The 17,330-nt window shown below is 41.4% G+C and overlaps 1 protein-coding gene across 8 annotated transcripts in view; it reads right to left on the minus strand.

Moving 5' to 3' along the window:
* LOC134210978 (uncharacterized) overlaps window positions 1-17,330 on the minus strand; it is a 123,738-nt gene that overhangs the window by 69,760 nt on the left and 36,648 nt on the right. For 6 of the 8 annotated variants that reach the window (XM_062687453.1, XM_062687450.1, XM_062687448.1 and 3 more), the window contains exon 1: window positions 6,642-6,775. The exons of 1 other annotated variant lie outside the window; for it this stretch is intronic. The gene's annotated coding sequence lies outside the window, so the exon portion shown is untranslated. Of the gene's footprint in view, window positions 1-6,641; window positions 6,779-17,330 lie in introns of those variants that run through there. One more of the 8 variants, XM_062687454.1, reaches the window with a different exon arrangement.

The raw sequence follows: 17,330 nt of genomic DNA on the forward strand, positions 1-17,330 counted from the left end.
TGCTTCCGATTTTGATTTTCTAACTGATGCAATATTAAATTTACTCAAAAAATTGTAATTGGAATTCGTTTAAATTGAATCAAAAAAATTTTGAAAATTTTAAATTAGAATCCCCGCTCTTAAAACCTTTCTGGCTCAAACTTTTCTAAACGGTATTACTCAGTAAATTTGATATATCCCATTTGTTTTTGTGATTAATAATGGAGAAATGACAAAACAAGTTGAAAAATATTTTTTCGGGATGTACTAGATCATCCAAACTGTCCTTGAGTCCAGTACTTGCGATCTACAGCCACGGCACTAGCTTTTTTCGCCACTAGAAGCTTGGATATGTATTAAACCATGTCCATAACATACTCCAGAAGACCAGGAGATATGGTAAGATGGTTTTGGGATATCCCGGGTCATCCAAACCGTCCTTGAGTTCATAACTTGCGATTTACAACCACCACTTTAGCTTTTTCGTTGCTCCAAGCTTGGATATGTATTCAACCATATCCATAATATATTTGTGAAGAGCAGGAGATATGGTTAGATGGTTTTGGGATATCCTGGGTCATCCAAACTGTCCTTGAGTTCAGAACTTGCGATTTACAGCGACAGAAACTTGTTCGTGCGACTATAACTCTGTCACAGCTCAAACATGCTTTATACTGGCTTATAGAGCCTGACTTATAGAGCCTAGATTTTATAGCTTTATATTGCCGAGAAGGCGAAATATGTTGTTAATGGTTACTTGGGGTTTTCGTTACTCATAGCTCCAATATATCGGCACCAACATTTCAAAAGGGGGAAACTGCTTTTGTTAACAAGAGCTTCTTACGTCGCTGGTCCTGAAAAATTTAGATTTCGCAGAATAGATATAAACTATCTTACGATGTATATTGACCATCCAGGAGCTGTACTGCACATGGTTAAATACAATTAGAAACATTGTGTGACGAAAGAGCAATTTTCGCAGCTCTAAATTTCAAGTCTCGAAATCAAGGGCAGATTAGATGACTCATAATATCTCAAAAATATCTTACGTAGGCCTCCCAGAAGGTGTGATGTATATAAATGAATGCATATTGAAGCTTTGAGTACCGAAAAGAGCTTCTAAGCAGCTGTAGATTTTTTTTGAAGCTTTATTATAGTGATTTTTAAGTTAATTACAAAATTCATCACTTCTGTAGATCTCAAGTCCCGAACTCAAGGACAGGTTGGATTGCTCAAAATTTATCGAAGCTATCTTACAATATTTGTTGACCACCAGAGGTGTAAGGGTCTGTTAAAAAAAATACGTAACGCTTTTGGGGGGAGGTCTAACTTGCGTTATACCTTGTTACACTAAAAGGCGGGGAGGGGTGGGTACTAGCAAATGTTACGCATAACGCGAATAAAAGTTTATCTTAAAGTTTTTTTTAATCACTGATTGAAGTAATTTCTAATATGTCTTAATCATGACGATAAATACGTACTAATCTACCCTCTTCACTACCATGCTACACATAATTGTCTCATGTTAGTCTTTGTAGTTTTTACTTTTTATTAGTGCAGGCTATTTTGATGTTTTTTTGGGAGTCCTAAAAGACAGCGAGTTTTGTTCGAATAATTTTTGCTAAATTTTGAGGCATTTCCATTCCAAGCAATTGCATTGTGGCTCAACTACTTCAACCACATAAACAGTCCAATTTAAAAATGATTTGTCTATTCTTATCGTTTTAGTCATAACCGTAATCATAGCGGGAACGTAAAAGAACAAAGCGAATATCGTATTTCTCGACACAACAGTCACGCTAAACTAAAATTTGAATGGTCATAGTCGCAAATTCTATTTTAGTTTTTACTAGCTGCATTCTTGATATCATTGGTTTTGACCATGTGCCGTTCATATTCTAACAGTTTTCAATAAATACCAAAACCCACATGCTTCAGAGAAAGAAAAACATATTTAAAATTTTCTCAGTTACGCGTTGTATAGAAAAATGTTACTTTTTGTTACGAGGAAGAGGGAGGGGGTCAAAAACTCGGATTTTTGCATTACGTAATTTGTGAACAGAATTTAATGGATATGATTGAATGCATGTTGAAGCTACTAGTACTCCATTGACCTCCCGGGAGGCGTAATGGATATAATTTAATGCATATCAAAGCTTTGGGCACTAAAAACGTTTTTCTCGCAGCTGTAGATATCAAGTTTCGAACTCAAGGACAGTTTGGATTGCCCAGAATATCTTGAAACTATCTTACGACATCTGTTGACCACCCAAGAGATGCAATGGATATAATTGAATGCATATTGAAGCTTCCAGTACAGAAAAAAAAATTCTTGCAGCTGTAGATCTCGAGTCTCGATCTCAATTTGGATTGCCCAGAATATCTTAAAACTTACTTACGATATCCTTTGACCTCCCGGGAGGTTGAATGCATATTGAAGCTTTGAGTACCGAAAAGAGTTTCAAAGCAGCTGTAGATTTCAAGTCCCGAACTCAAGGATGGTTTGGATTGCTCAGAATATCTCGAAGTTATCTTATTATATTCTTTGACCTCCCGAGAGGCGTGATGGATATAATTGAATGTATATTGAAGCTTTGGGTACTGAAAAACAATGTTTTTGCAGCTGTAGATCTCAAGTTCCGATCTCAAGAACAGTTTGGATGACGCAAATATGATCCAACGATATCTATTAAACTCTCAGATTATATAATGGCTATAATTGAATGCATATCGAAGCTTTGCGTACCGAAAAAAGCTTTTGAGCAGCTGTAGATCTCAAGTCCCGAACTCAAGAATAGTTTGGAATACCCAGTTATCCCAGAACTACGTTGCGGTGTTTTTATCACCTTTTCTAAGATATAATGAACGCGGTAGAATACTCAAATAAACTTTGAGAACGCTTTTTTTGCAGCTGTAAATTTCTGAGCTCAAGGATAGTTTGGATGGCCTAGGACGTCCAAGGAAGATGACAAATAGTTTATTGTACATCACAGTAGCTCTACGGATACGTTTAAATAAAAATCTTATTTTGAAACAGTACAATCCGCTGCCAATATACCTAATATTTTCTCTTCCCAAACTTCACCGTGTTCAAGACGTTCTAGTTTGTCGTAGAGCCTTGACCGCTCATGCCTGATATTTTTCCTGATAGGGGAGTTAATTTTAAGCGAATTAGCTAAAGATAGTGTTCACTTTAATCCATCATGCGATTTTACATTATTTTTCTGTTGGAGTCATATATCATCCTGTGGGCCTGAAAGGGTTAAAGGGTAAGGAAGATGAATTATTCAACTTCCTATCAGTTCATAATGTGCACATTGCCATTATAACTGAAACATATTTAAAACCTGGTCTTTTCATCAAAAGAGATCCAAATTATTTTATTTACCGAAATGATCGTCTTGACAGCGCCTGTGCTGTGGTGGGGTCGCCATTGTCATTAATAGACGTATCAAACATAAATTATATTCTTCATTTGAAACCAAAGTTTTTGAAACCTTGGGAGTTTCTGTTGAAACAAATTTTGGACAATTCTCTTGTATTGCTGCTTATTTGCCTTTCTGGTACAATGGGCAACAAATGAATTTGTTGAAAGCTGATCTTCAAATTCTAACTCGCAATCCAAATTTTTCATAATTAGTGACTTTAATGCCAAACACAATGCTCAAATCAATTCCAAAGATAAAATTTTATTTGTAGATTGTTCTGCAGGATATTATACTATTCAATATCCAATGGACCAACTTGTTTTTCTTCATTTCGAAATCCTTTTACAATTGATCTAGTTTTAACGGATTCAAGTCAGCTGTGTGGCCAATTGGTAGCTCATGTTGACTTTGACTCTGATCACCTTCCTGTGACGTTTGAAATCCCACAAGAAGCCATTAACAATCCAATCAGCTCTACACGTTGAATTATCATAGAGCTGATTGGGATTTATATAAAACGTATATCGATAAGAATTTTGATGTCGATATTCCTCTCGTACCAAAAGTGATATTGATAATGCTCTCGTATCTTTGACAAATTTAATTGTCGAAGCCAGAGGCATTGCAATTCCTAAATGTGAAACTAAATTCAACTCCATGATTATTGACGACGATCTTCAGCTTCTGATCCGTCTTAAAAATGTGAGGCGAAGGCAATACCAAAGGACTCGCGATCCCGCGTTGAAAGTTATTTGGCGTGATTTGCAAAATGAAATTAAAAAACGTTTCGCTATTCTGAGAAATACCAACTTTGAGAATAATGTCTCGAAGTTGTATCCCAGTTCGAAACCCTTTTGGAAATTAACGAAAATTCTTAAAATACCTCAAAAGCCAATTCCAGCGCTTAAAAAATGAAATAAAATGTTATTAACAAATGGCGAAAAGGCTCAAAAACTTGCTCAGCAGTTCGAGAGTGCCCATCATTTTAGTCTGGGTCTCACTAGTCCAATTGAGGATCAGGTTACACGGAGCTTCGAAGACATTCTCAATCAAGAGAATGTTTTTGACCCTTCGTTGGGAACTAATTTGGATGAAGTGAGATCTATTACTAGAAAATTTAAAAATATGAAAGCCCCATGTGATGATGGTATTTTCTACATACTCACAAAAGAACTTCCTGAGTGCTCTTCATTCGTTTTGATTAATTTGTTTAACAAATGTTTTCAATTGTCATACTTCCCAGATGAATAGAAAATCGTCAAAGTTGTTCCAATTTTAAAGCCGGGCAAAAATCTAGCTGAGGCTTCTAGCTATCGTCCAATCAGTTTGCTTTCTTCAATAAGCAAATTGTTTGAAAATATTGTTTTAAATAGAATGATGGCTCATATTAGTGACCATTCTATTTTTGCTGATGAGCAATTTATTGGTTTTCGCCATGGGCATTGAATCACTCATCAGTTATTAAGAGTTACGAATTTAATTCGACTCAACAAATCTGAAGGATATTGGACTGGAGTTGCTTTTCTTGATATAGAGAAAGCATTTGACAGTGTTTGGCATGAAGGTTTGATTGTAAAATTGATGAATTTTAATTTTCCTCTGTGCATCATTAAACTGATCCAAAATTATTTATCAGGTCGCTCACTGCAGGTGAACTATCAGAATTCGAAATCTGATAGATTACTTGTAAGAGATGGTGTTCCCCAAGGCAGCATACTGTGGCCCATATTGTTTAACATTTTTACTTCTGACTTATCTGTTTTACCACCAGGGTGTCAAACATCTTTGTTTGCAGATGGCACAAGCCTTTCCGCCAAAGAGCGAAGCCTTCGTGTCATTTGTAGTAGATTGCAATAAAGTTTGGGTATTTTTTCCACTTACTTGCAAAAATGGAAAATTTCGCCGAATACCTTCAAAACAGCTTATAATTTTCCCCATAGGCCAAGAGCTTCTTATTTGAAACCTTCTAGCGGACATATTGTCACTATAGATGGGGTTCCATGCAATTAATTGGTCTAGTGAAGCTAAATAATTAGGACTTCTGCTAGATCAAAAATCAACTATTAAAAGTCACATTGAAGGCATTCAAGCCAAATGTAATAAATATATTAAGTGTCTATACCCACTTATAAACAGAAAATCAAAACTTTGTCTTAAGAACAAATTATTGATTTACAAACAAATGTTTAGACCAGCCATGTTGTATGCTGTGCCAATATGGACTAGTTGCTGCAATACCAGAAAGAAGGCACTTCAGAGGATTCAAAATAAAATTGTCTCCGTGGTATACCTAGTACCAATGAACTTCACAGAATTTTTAATATTGAGACATTGCAACAAATGTCCAATAAAACAATTTCCAATTTTAGACAAAAATCGTTGCAATCTTATATTGCAACGATTGGCTTCTTGTACTCTTAGTATAAATTAGGTTATGTTTAGTTCAAGTTTAAAACATTGTAATTCCTACATGGTTCAATTCAACCAGAGGAAAATCCTAATTGCTAGTGGCAATTGAAATGTATTAATAATAATTAAAAATGTATCATAGAAAAAAAGGAAGATAGTGTTAAGAAAACACGGAACACCTAGTCTAAAAGATGAATGCATGTATTAGATAATTATCAACTAAAATTAGATAAAAAAATAAAATAAACTGGTTACTCAGTAGACAACCCGGAAGGGTCGTTGGCTTCTTGGAAGACTTAGTACAATATGTCAACTTTTCGTAGTTGAAAAACGGATGAGTGCGTTGAACGTTTAGGGCGACTGGAAGCGATTGGCCCAGGATCGATTCCGGTGGAGAAGGATACTCCATTTGGCATAGGCTCATCAAGGAGGAGCTGTAGCCCATCCAGTATCAAGTAAGTAAATATCGATTTTTCCTAAACTTCAGATAATTTGAAGCTCCTTGATTCCCAAGCAAGAAATCAAATTCAATAAAAATTTACATAGGGTAGACTTGTGGAGAGGGGAAGCATACATGTTTACTATTTTTTAGCTAACATTTTTATGGAAGTAATTTGACATCGTTAACTTTTTCATTTGGACCACAAAAATCGTTTATTGAAATGGTGAATGTTTGATGAAATGCTTCCGGGATTTTTCTGTCCTCTTACTTCCCACCTATTCGTTCCATGACATGAGTCAGGATCGTCTGACGTAAAGTAAGCGCGTGCCACAAGCAAAAAAATCTGTTTAATTTTAAACATTTTCACTGATTGATATATTTACTTTCCGGTCGACGTTGCGTTGAATTATTTGGTCCAAATTAACTTTCACTGGACGGTTCGGTAGTATTTTCTCTTCCTACCCTTCATGTGTCTATACTCCACGACTTGTGCACTGAGTATTTGAACTGTCTGTTTGGCTATTGACGCGAAAATGCGAGGAAAATACGAGTCCAATTTTTCTTCTAGCCATCATCGTCGTTGGCGGCGTCACCATCGTCTGCAGTTCTCGAGAAACGGGTATGCTGAAGAAACGTGGAGGAAAACCACATGTTTGATTTCTATTTATACCCACCGTTGTGTTGTGTTTTACTTCTTACATCGCGAGAATGATGTTTTGCTTACACAGAGCGCACGCCGAACGCGGAATCCGTTGGGTGCAGTTTGTGTTACTTGTTTGGTGTCGTTTGGATTTTCGCGGGGATTCGCAGACTGCTCACCGAGTGGCATATGATGAGCGATCATCACCGCGCGGAGGTGAGATCTTCGTCCGTTGCGACGGGAAACGTGTCGAAATATAGAGATGGGAATCGAGCACTCATCTGGTGAGTAATGACTGTACATGATGGCGAGGCAATGCTGATACACTTGAGCAAGATCGTAAAATATGAAGCGGTATCCGTTTTCCTTATCTTAGGTATAGGAACGTTAAAAAATTACGTCATGCTTTCGGTCTAACGATTCATAAAAACTTTTTAGAATTTCTATATGAAAACTTAAACAGCAAAGGAAATGAAAGAGGTCAATTTATTTGTGATCTAATAAAAAAAAACCTGTAAGAAGATAAAGTCAACATACAGTAAACTTTTGTCGTACCTACTGCAATTAAGTGAATTCGATACAGCTTATCAATTTGCCAACTTATCGGCACCAACGAACGTTTATGACCCTTCGTACATAACATGGGAAAAGTCTTTTCAATCACTTTCTCTCAACCGAATGCTAATGATTGGTGGTAAACTTATTTGTATGTAGAAAATCACACAATTAACCTTAGTAAGATGTTGGGGTCAATATGACCCAAAACGAAACTTCAAAGTAGAATAACTTTTTACCTGATAATCCGATCGTTCTGAAATTTCTTGACTTTTAATATTCTGTGGAAATGAAGCATCTGACATGAAAAAAGTATTTTAAGGTGCAACAGGAACGACCCCACAAAAAAAGTTACGAATAAGATGTTGGGGTCATATTGACCCAGAAATGTAAATGCTTATAAAACAGTCAAATTATAACCGAATTACAAAGTTTATATACCGTTCGAAAGATAAACTCGTCAATTTTGTGGCTATGTGGTGATATGCTGGTTCTGGAGACAATGGCCACCGGGAAACGACTTCCACGGGGACCTTGTCGGTCATATAAGGGGAGCATAAAAATCGCTCCATATATGCCATTCGATCGCTAATTCTTCATATATTCTCTTAAAACGGTAATGTATGGTCCATGAGAGGGTTTCCGATGAAAGTGGCCACTCCTGGTACATGCAAGGTGCCCCCGGGGAACCCGCAGGAGGGGACATTTTCGTTTTAGCACCAAAATATGCCGTGCGGCGGCTCTTTTGTCATGATTTTCCACCAAACAGATGGTTATGCGTTTGAAATCGATAAGTGACCACATTGGCCACTCCTGGTACATGCAAGGTGCCCCGGGGAACCCGCGGGAGGGGACATTTCCGTTTTAGCACCAAAATATGCCGTGCGGCGGCTCTTTTGTCATGATTTTCCACCAAACAGATGGTTATGCGCTTGAAATCGATTAATGATCACATTGGCCACTCCTGGTACATGCAAGGTGCCCCCGGGGAACCCGTATGAGAGGACATTTCCGTTTTGGCACGAAAATATGCCGTGCGGCGTCTTTTTCGTCATGATTTTCCACAAAATAGATGATTATGCGCTTGAAATCGATAAGTGACCACATTGGCAACGCCTGGAACCTATGAGGGGCCCCCAGGAAACCCGTAGAAGGGGACGTTTCCATTTCTACACCAATATAAGCCGTGTAGTGGCTCTTTCGGTGTTTTCCCTTTCGGTGTTTCTGTTTGACAGATGGACGTGCGCTCGAAATCGATAAGTGACCACATTGGCTATATTTGAAACCTATGAGGCTTCCTCGGAGAACACGTAGAATATGACGTTTCCATTTTTACACCAACATATGTCATGCGGCGGCTCTTTCGTCGTGATTTTCCTTCAAATAGGTGCCCTCGAAATCGATTATTGACATATTGTCCACCCTTAGAACCTATGAGGTGCCCCGGGAGCCCGTAGAAGAGTACATTTCCATTTTAACACCAAAATATGCCGTGCGATGGCTCTTTCTTTGTTATTTTCTACCAAACAGATGGTCATGTGCTTGGAGTTGATTAGTGATATTGTCTACTCTTGGAACCTTAGAGATGCCCTGCGAACCCGTGGGAGAGGACATTTTCATGGTTATATGAAATGTACTGTGCCGCTTGCGGCAGCTCTATCTTCGTCTATCATTGTCTACCCTGGCCACAAGTCTTCAAAAAGTTGGTTATGCGCTTGAAATTGTTCTTCATTTGAAATTGAGTACTGAGTCAAATTAAAAAATAGTTTCTGGGCTACTGTGATGATTCCTACGAACAGCTCTCCAAGGATTTTCTATTCCGCATCTCGATATTACCATTAGTCGATGGTCCCTTCAATATTGACTCATAGAAGTTTGAGGTTTTCACCGATCGCCGTGGACAATGATATGAAAACGCAACATTTCGATATAAAAAAAAATCTCTCCTTCTGCGAGACTCCTGCGGGTACCTTGTAGGTTGTAGATATTAAGTTCAGAATGAATGACCTATTTGATAGAAAAAAAAACAAGATTAATCTACCTAGTGGTGATGGTGCCTTTATCGTTCGTTCAAAAGTCTAATATAACACTAATAGGTAGATAGCTCTTATTTTTCATATTTGTTTATTTGCATTCTAAAATTTTCTGCTGAACGCAACTTATTGCAAGCCTATCGGATGAGCATAAGTGCCAGAAAAGTGATTTTCCCATGCAGCTGCTGAAATTAGTATTTCGGCCATAACTTCGGAGCCCATAGTCCGATCTGGCTAATTTTCAATAGGAAACAATAGGGCAGGATTTTCGAATGCTATTAGCTGCGAGCAATTCGGTTGAGGAAAAATGAGTGAGATTTTGTGTGCACAGACATTTTCAATGGATTCTTCACGGCACTCCACAATTACCGAAACTGGGCCTGGGGTTCCCCCGGGTTAATATTAGATTTCAAGAGCATAACCAACTATATGATGGAAAATTATAATGAAAGAGCTGCTGCACGGCATGTCTTTAAGGGCCGATATCCACGTAAAGTTTTTTCACGCTGCTTGCACGCCGCGTTCACGCAAGATGCCGGGTACTTTGCGTGGACGCGGCGTGCACGCAGCTTGAAAACACGCTACGTGGGCATCGGCCCTAAGTAAGAGTAAGAGTAAGCACGGAAATGTCCTCTCCTATGAGCTCCACGGCGGTATTTCATAGGTTCCAAAATGGAAAATGTTGTCACTTATTCATTTCGGTATAAAAACGGAAATGTCACCATCTACGGGTTCCCCGTGGGCATCTCATTGGTTCCAAGAGTGGCCAATGTGGTCACTTATCGATTTCAAACGCATAATCATCTATTTTGTGGAAAATCATGACGAAAGAGAAATGTCCATTTCTACGGGTTCCCCAAGGGCACCTCATAGGTTCAAGAGTGGCCAATGTGGTCACTAATTGATTTCGAGAGAATAACCATCTCTTTGGTGGGAAAACACACTGAAAGAGTCGCCGCTCTGCATATTTCGGTGTTAAAATGGAAATATCCCATTCTACGGGTTCCCTGGGGGCCCCTGGTAGACTCCAAGAACGGCCGATGTGGTCAATTATCGATTTCAAGCGCATAATCATCTATTTTGTGGAAAATCATGACGAGAGAGCCGCAGCACCGCACATTTTGGTGCCAGAACGGAAATGTCCTCTCCTACGGGTTCCCCGGGGGTACCTTGCATATACAAGGAGTGGCCAATGTGATGATTTATCGATTTCAAGCGCATGACCATCTGTTTGGTGGAAAATCATGATAAAAGAGCCGCCACACGGCATATTTTGGTGTTAAAATAGAAATGTCCCCTTTTACGGGTTCCCCAAGGGACCTCATAGGCTCCAAGAGTAGCCAATGTTGTCAATTATCGATTTCGAGCGCATAATCATCTATTTTGTGGAAAATCATGACGAATGAGCCACCGCCTGGAATATTTTGGAGTTTAAACGGAATTATTCCTTTCTACGAGTTCCCCAAGGGCACCTCAGAGGTTCCAAGAGTGGCCAATGTGGTCAATTATCGATTTCGAGCACATAATCATCTGTTTTGTGGAAAATCATGACGAAAGAGCTGTCGCACGACATATTTTGGTGTTAAAACGGAAATGTCCCCTTTTACGGGTTCCCCGGGGGCACCTCATGGGCTCCAAGAGTGGCCAATGTGGTCACTTAGCGATTTCGAGCGCATTATCATTTATTTTGTGGAAAACCATGACGACAGAACCGCCGCACGGTATATTTTGGTGCTAAAACGGAAATGTCCCTTCCTGCGGGTTAACCGGGGGAACCTTGCATGTACCAGGAGTGGCCAATGTGGTCACTTATCGATTTCAAGCGCATAACCATCTGTTTGGTGGAAAATCATGACGAAAGAGCCGCCGCACGGCATATTTTGGTGCTAAAACGGAAATGTCCCCTCCTGCGGGTTCCCCGGGGGCACCTTGCATGTACCAGGAGTGGCCACTTTCATCGGAAGCCCTCTCATGGAACATACATTACCGTTTTAGGAGAATCTATGAAGAATTAGCGATCGAAAGGCATATATGGAGCGATTTTTATGCTTCCCTTATATGACCGACAAGGTCCCCGTGGAAGTCGTTTCCCGGTGGCCATTGTCTCCAGAACCAGTATATCACCACATAGCCACAAAATTGATGAGTTTATCTTTCGAACGGTATATAAACTTTGTAATTCGGTTATAATTTGACTGTTTTATAAGCATTTACATTTCTGGGTCAATATGACCCCAACATCTTATTCGTAAGTTTTTTCTAATATCCGAAGAAGGTTAAAGAAATATAAAATCAATCAGTTAATGGAAAACGAATCGTATGCAACGTTGAATGTTGGTCCGTTAGTTGCAGTTAAAATTGACCAAGTTGATTAAAGGTTCCCCCAAACACATGCGACGCGATTCTATCGCTTGGCGACAGCTATTCTGTCACCGTTGGTATAGAAGCGTAAATGGGGCATTGCCTGCAGCGACCGAACAAATGAATCACGGCGACTAGTTGTCGCCGTCGCGTCGTGGCGGTAAAATCGCTTAGGTCTGGGGGAGACTTGATGCGTTCCTAAGTGTCGACTAAAAGAGTGAACCAGCAGCAACCCATATTCCTGTCTGCAATGTTTTTAACTCGGTTCGTTCCAAGTCCAACCATATGGCTGGATTTTTTGTACAAAAAATCTATAGATGCTAGGAATGTACCAAAACCTAAGAAGTTCGATTGTAATGCTGCACTCGATTCAGTAAACGTTACGGATGGAAATGGAAGGCTCTGCCTAAATGATCCTAAGCCTCACCAGATTTTCAGAATTCAAATAGCCAGTGGGTGGGGGGTGGTGCTTGAAATGGCCATCCTCAGGTCCAACCTTGGGACCTTTTAAAAGCAAAATTTAGTTGAAGAATAAATATCAAGGCAAACATTGATAAATTTCCAATTAACGCTTTGAAATTCAAATAAAATTTGGTTTGAAGTAAAAAACTGGTGGACGTAGGTAGCATAGACGAAACATAGATGAACGATTTTAGTGTAAGTTCATTCAGAAACTCGGAAACAGTCGTACATATATTAGAGATCCAGGTCCCATGACGGTCTTGAAGCAGGACGTGATGTCGTTGAATGCGCTGCTTTTCGGAAATGTTAAAATTGGGTTAAGGCAAGGACCATACCCGAGATGTAACAATTACGTTTTCTGATTTAATTGAATTCCAAGAAAAATCCATAATAGAATTTCATAAGTTAGAAACTAAAGTTAGTCTCCGAAGCCAACCGGGCGTCATTTCGCTATGCAAATTAGCTTAAATAGAGGGACAACGACCCGCAAATGCGCCATTCAAAATGCATTGACCTTCCTTATTCGACTTTGGACTTCTACTTGACTGGATGTTTGAAAATCATCAGAAAGAGATGTCGCGATGCCCGCTAAATCTTGTATGTCCATTTGCGAGAATTAGCGTTCGTGATATTATCTTCGGTACAATGTTGGAGTTGGGGAGGTGTGAGGCCCTCGCCCTTCCAGCTGACCTTGATGGAATCTAGTTTAGGTATGTAGAGGAACTTAGAACCCGGGTTAAGGTCACTGGGATGTCCGATCACTGGGGAGGACGTACAACCTTGGTAGAATCCAAGGAAAGCGCCTCGTGTTGTGTGTCTTGTCCCGAGATAACTTTGGGGAAGCAATTTGGATTAGATGTGCCAGTGTAAGCCCCTATCTTTAAGGAAACAGATGGGGGCTTTGATGCTGGCTGTAAATTATCAGGAAGGGGCTCTCGTCGAGATTCGCGTGTGTCTGGTTTGGAGCCGAGAAAATATTTGCCTATCCTTTAGGTTGTTTAGGTCAGACCAGGCCACTCCGCACCTGTCTAGTAGTGACAGCTTTCCAGGACATTTTTCAGTTGTCTCACACTGTTTTTTCCTTATACAGATTTTGATTATGAATGACGCAATACGTCGGCCATGATGTCCGATTCCGGTAAGGTGATCGGCCATGGTATTGACAGGCATTCCGCAGTGCCCCGGTATCCTAGTAAAAATTGTATTCGGGAGCATGTTTGCTAGGATGCCTCCGATTCAAGGATGTTTAGGCGTTTTGCTCTGAAGCGCGGAGATAACACTAGCATAATCAGATAGGACGCGAATGGACTTCCTGAACAGGTAGGTGGCGGGAATGAAAGCCGCTTTGGCCAAGAATATGGCACAGATATCCGAAAGACTATCGGAGATAGTTATGTTGAACTCGATGACCCCGATATTTATTCCACAGCCTAAAACGGATCAATTCATATACCTATCCGTTCGATATGGATAGAGATTCTATGTTAACTCTGGTTCTATAATTGATTTTGACTCTGCGGAAGTGTGATATGAATGAGAAGCTCCAGTCGATGGACACTGCAAGAACTTTTTCGGTTTTGCTGGTTGGGATGGGATGCTCTCCCATCTTGATGCTTGACACGGACAGCTGGTGCCTCCAAGGGCAGACGTGTCCTCTGATGCACTTACCGGCTCTCTGAGTGCAGACCACAGAGCTGGCTCAACGAAAAACAGCATTGACGGCGGATTGTGTACATATCAGCGTGCGGCCTGGAGTGTCGCCAACGATTACCAGCAATATATCGTCGGCATAGACGAAGATGTAAATGTTTGGGGGTACCCCAGTCTGCTCCGGGAAAGTCTTCAAACCGTGGTTTCCAATTAGGACTTCCGGAGAAACCAGGTCGGCGTATTTGCCCTCTTTGTAAGCGTCTGCTTCTAGTTGGTCACGCAGCTGCCGGTTCACCAACCACCAACCTTGGATACACACACGAGCTCAGCGTGATGGAGCGGTACTTCGTGTCATCTCGGGAGGAGAAGCATTTCTTAGAAATGGGGATATTTGCCACTCATTTGGTCATTTGGCCACTCATTTCGTCAGACATTTCGTTGACCAACTCTAGGAACCGGGGTTGCGGTAGTTTTTTAAGCATAGGGGGTACCCAATCCCGTCAGGACTGAGGGACTCCCCATTGCTGTTGGAGAGGACGATAGACAGCTCGGCAGCACAAAACGGTAGATGAAGCCGGAATTCCGGAGTGACCTGCACAGTTGTGAGGAACGAAGTGCTACCAGTGATTGTCCACTGAAACTCGGTGGAGTAGTGGATTACCGACGCTAGCCCGGTAGAGTACTCCCCAAGCGCGTTGGCTATCTCGAAGGGATCGGTAATGATACGACAAGGTGTATCGAGGTGGATGGGAGAGGATCTTCGCTTGCCACTTAGTGCGTTGCCTTTCCCACAGAGTTCGGCAGCGGATTGAGCCGGGTTGACAGAATTGAGAGAATCCTCCTACTGATTGAATTATTATTACTGACCTTCTTTCTTGATGCTTTTCTTTGTATGCCTGAAGGGCACTCACCTCACCAGGATGACCAGAGAGAAGTCTCCGTAGCGCTCGGAGGGCCTTCCTTCTCGCTTTAACCACCCGACGCATTTTATTCGACCCCAAGCGGAGGGCTTTTCTTCCTGGCGAGGTGTTGGTTTGCGGGATGCAGGCAACGGTGGCATCAAGGACGATTTAGGGTAAGTCGGGAAGGGTGTGGCCGTGTTTTGTTTAAGGGTGCGTTTACCGTCAGCGGTATCGTAGAACCATCTTGGCCTCCGGGTCATGTCCAGGGGCGAGGCATGAACGGTCACCGAAATCGGGAAGGGTTGCTCCCGAATAAGCCTGCAGATTTATTTATTTATCATCAGACTAAGGCCGGAGTGGCCTGTGCTGCACATAAAAGACTTCTCCATTCAGCTCGGTTCATGGCTGCACTTCGCCAACCACGCAGTCTGCGGAGGGTCCGCAAGTCGTCCTCCACCTGATCGATCCACCTTGCCCGCTGTGCACCTCGCCTTCTTGTTCCCGTCGGATCGTTGTCGAGAACCATTTTCACCGGGTTACTGTCCGACATTCTGGCTACGTGCCCTGCCCACCGCAGTCTTCCGATTTTCGCGGTGTGAACGATGGATGGTTCTCCCAACAGCTGATGCAACTCGTGGTTCATTCGCCTCCTCCACGTACCGTCCGCCATCTGTAACCCACCATAGATGGTACGCAGCACTTTCCTTTCGAAAACTCCCAGTGCGCGTTGGTCCTCCACGAGCATCGTCCAGGTCTCGTGTCCGTAGAGAACTACCGGTCTTATAAGCGTTTTGTAGATAGTCAGTTTGGTACGGCGGCGAACTCTATTCGATCGAAGCGTCTTGCGGAGTCCAAAGTACGTACGATTTCCAGCCACTATGCGTCTCCGAATTTCTCTGCTGGTATCGTTATCGGCGGTCACCAGTGAGCCCAAGTACACGAATTCTTCAACCACCTCGATTTCGTCACCACCGATAGAAACTCGTGGTGGGTGGCTCACATTGACCTCTCTTGAGCCTCTTCCTATCATGTACTTCGTCTTCGACGTGTTGATGACTAGTCCAATCCGTTTAGCTTCGCTCTTCAGTCTGATGTAGGCTTCCTCCATCCTCTCAAAGTTACGTGCCATGATATCAATGTCGTCGGCGAAACCAAATAACTGGACGGACTTCGTGAAAATCGTACCACTCGTGTCAATCCCTGCCCTTCGTATTACTCCCTCCAAAGCGATGTTGAATAGCAGACACGAAAGACCATCACCTTGCCGTAACCCTCTACGGGTTTCGAAGGGACTCGAGAATGCCCCTGAAACTCGAACTACGCACATCACCCGATCCATCGTCGCCTTGATCAACCGTATCAGTTTATCCGGAAATCCGTTTTCGTGCATTAGCTGCCATAGCTGGTCCCGATCGATTGTATCATATGCGACTTTGAAGTCGATAAATAGATGATGTGTGGGCACTAGAGTGATTCAAATTTTGACTTTTTCGCTCCCCTATGCTTAAACGATTGTTTTTGCTATTTTAATAGTCCTCCCAAATTTTTAGCTGATTTGGATGTAATTTGGTTGTGCACGTGCCGTTTGAAGGTTATATGAAAATTACTATGAGAATTGCCACTTATGTAAAGGATCGTTTCGTGAAGCAGCCCAGAATCTATTTGAATATATTTAACGCATCGCCATCATAGAATAGATCCTACGCTGAAAGTCAGTTGTTGTTGTGAAGCAATCTGACTTTTGTGAGCAAAATTATAAAGAAAACAGAAATGCTCATTATTGATATTGATGTTATTCTTTTACGTGTTAAATTGAATTTCCCACAATTCAGTATTTCCCTAATAACTTTTGTTGCCAGCATCAAATCGTTTAGCAACAACGACGATATTTTCCCTTGTTAAATTTTTTATGTTGCTAAAGTATTCATATATTTTTAGCGCTTAATCAGCAATGATGGGGAACGGTTTTTCACAAAAGTTACTGTTTTCATAGTAATTTTCATACAAGCTTCCACCTGCTTGTGCTCAGTCAAATTACATCCAAATTAGCTAAAAATTTAGGACGATTATTAAAATGGCAAATGTCATCGTTTAAACATAGGGGAGCAAAAAAGTCAAAATTTGAATCACTCTAGTGGGCACGTTGTATTCGCGGCATTTCTGCAATACCTGACGTATGGCGAACACCTGGTCTGTGGTAGAGCGTTCACCCATAAATCCCGCCTGGTATTGCTCTTTTTATGAATGGAACACACGACACCTTCCATCCACTCCTGCGGCCAGTGCCTCACTACCGTGTTTAAACAGCTCTCCTGGTAGTTGGTCAGCTCCAGGGGCTTTGTTGTTTTTCAGCCGGCCGATCTCCTCCTGGATTTCCTGGAGATTCGGAGCCGGAAGTCGCATGTCCTGCGCGCGTGCTCCTAGGTTCATTACCATACCGCCACCGTTGTCTGCCATATCGCCAATCAG

The sequence above is a fragment of the Armigeres subalbatus genome, chromosome 2 (assembly GCF_024139115.2).
Source record: "Armigeres subalbatus isolate Guangzhou_Male chromosome 2, GZ_Asu_2, whole genome shotgun sequence".
In the NCBI taxonomy this organism is placed as follows: Eukaryota; Metazoa; Arthropoda; class Insecta; order Diptera; family Culicidae; genus Armigeres; species Armigeres subalbatus.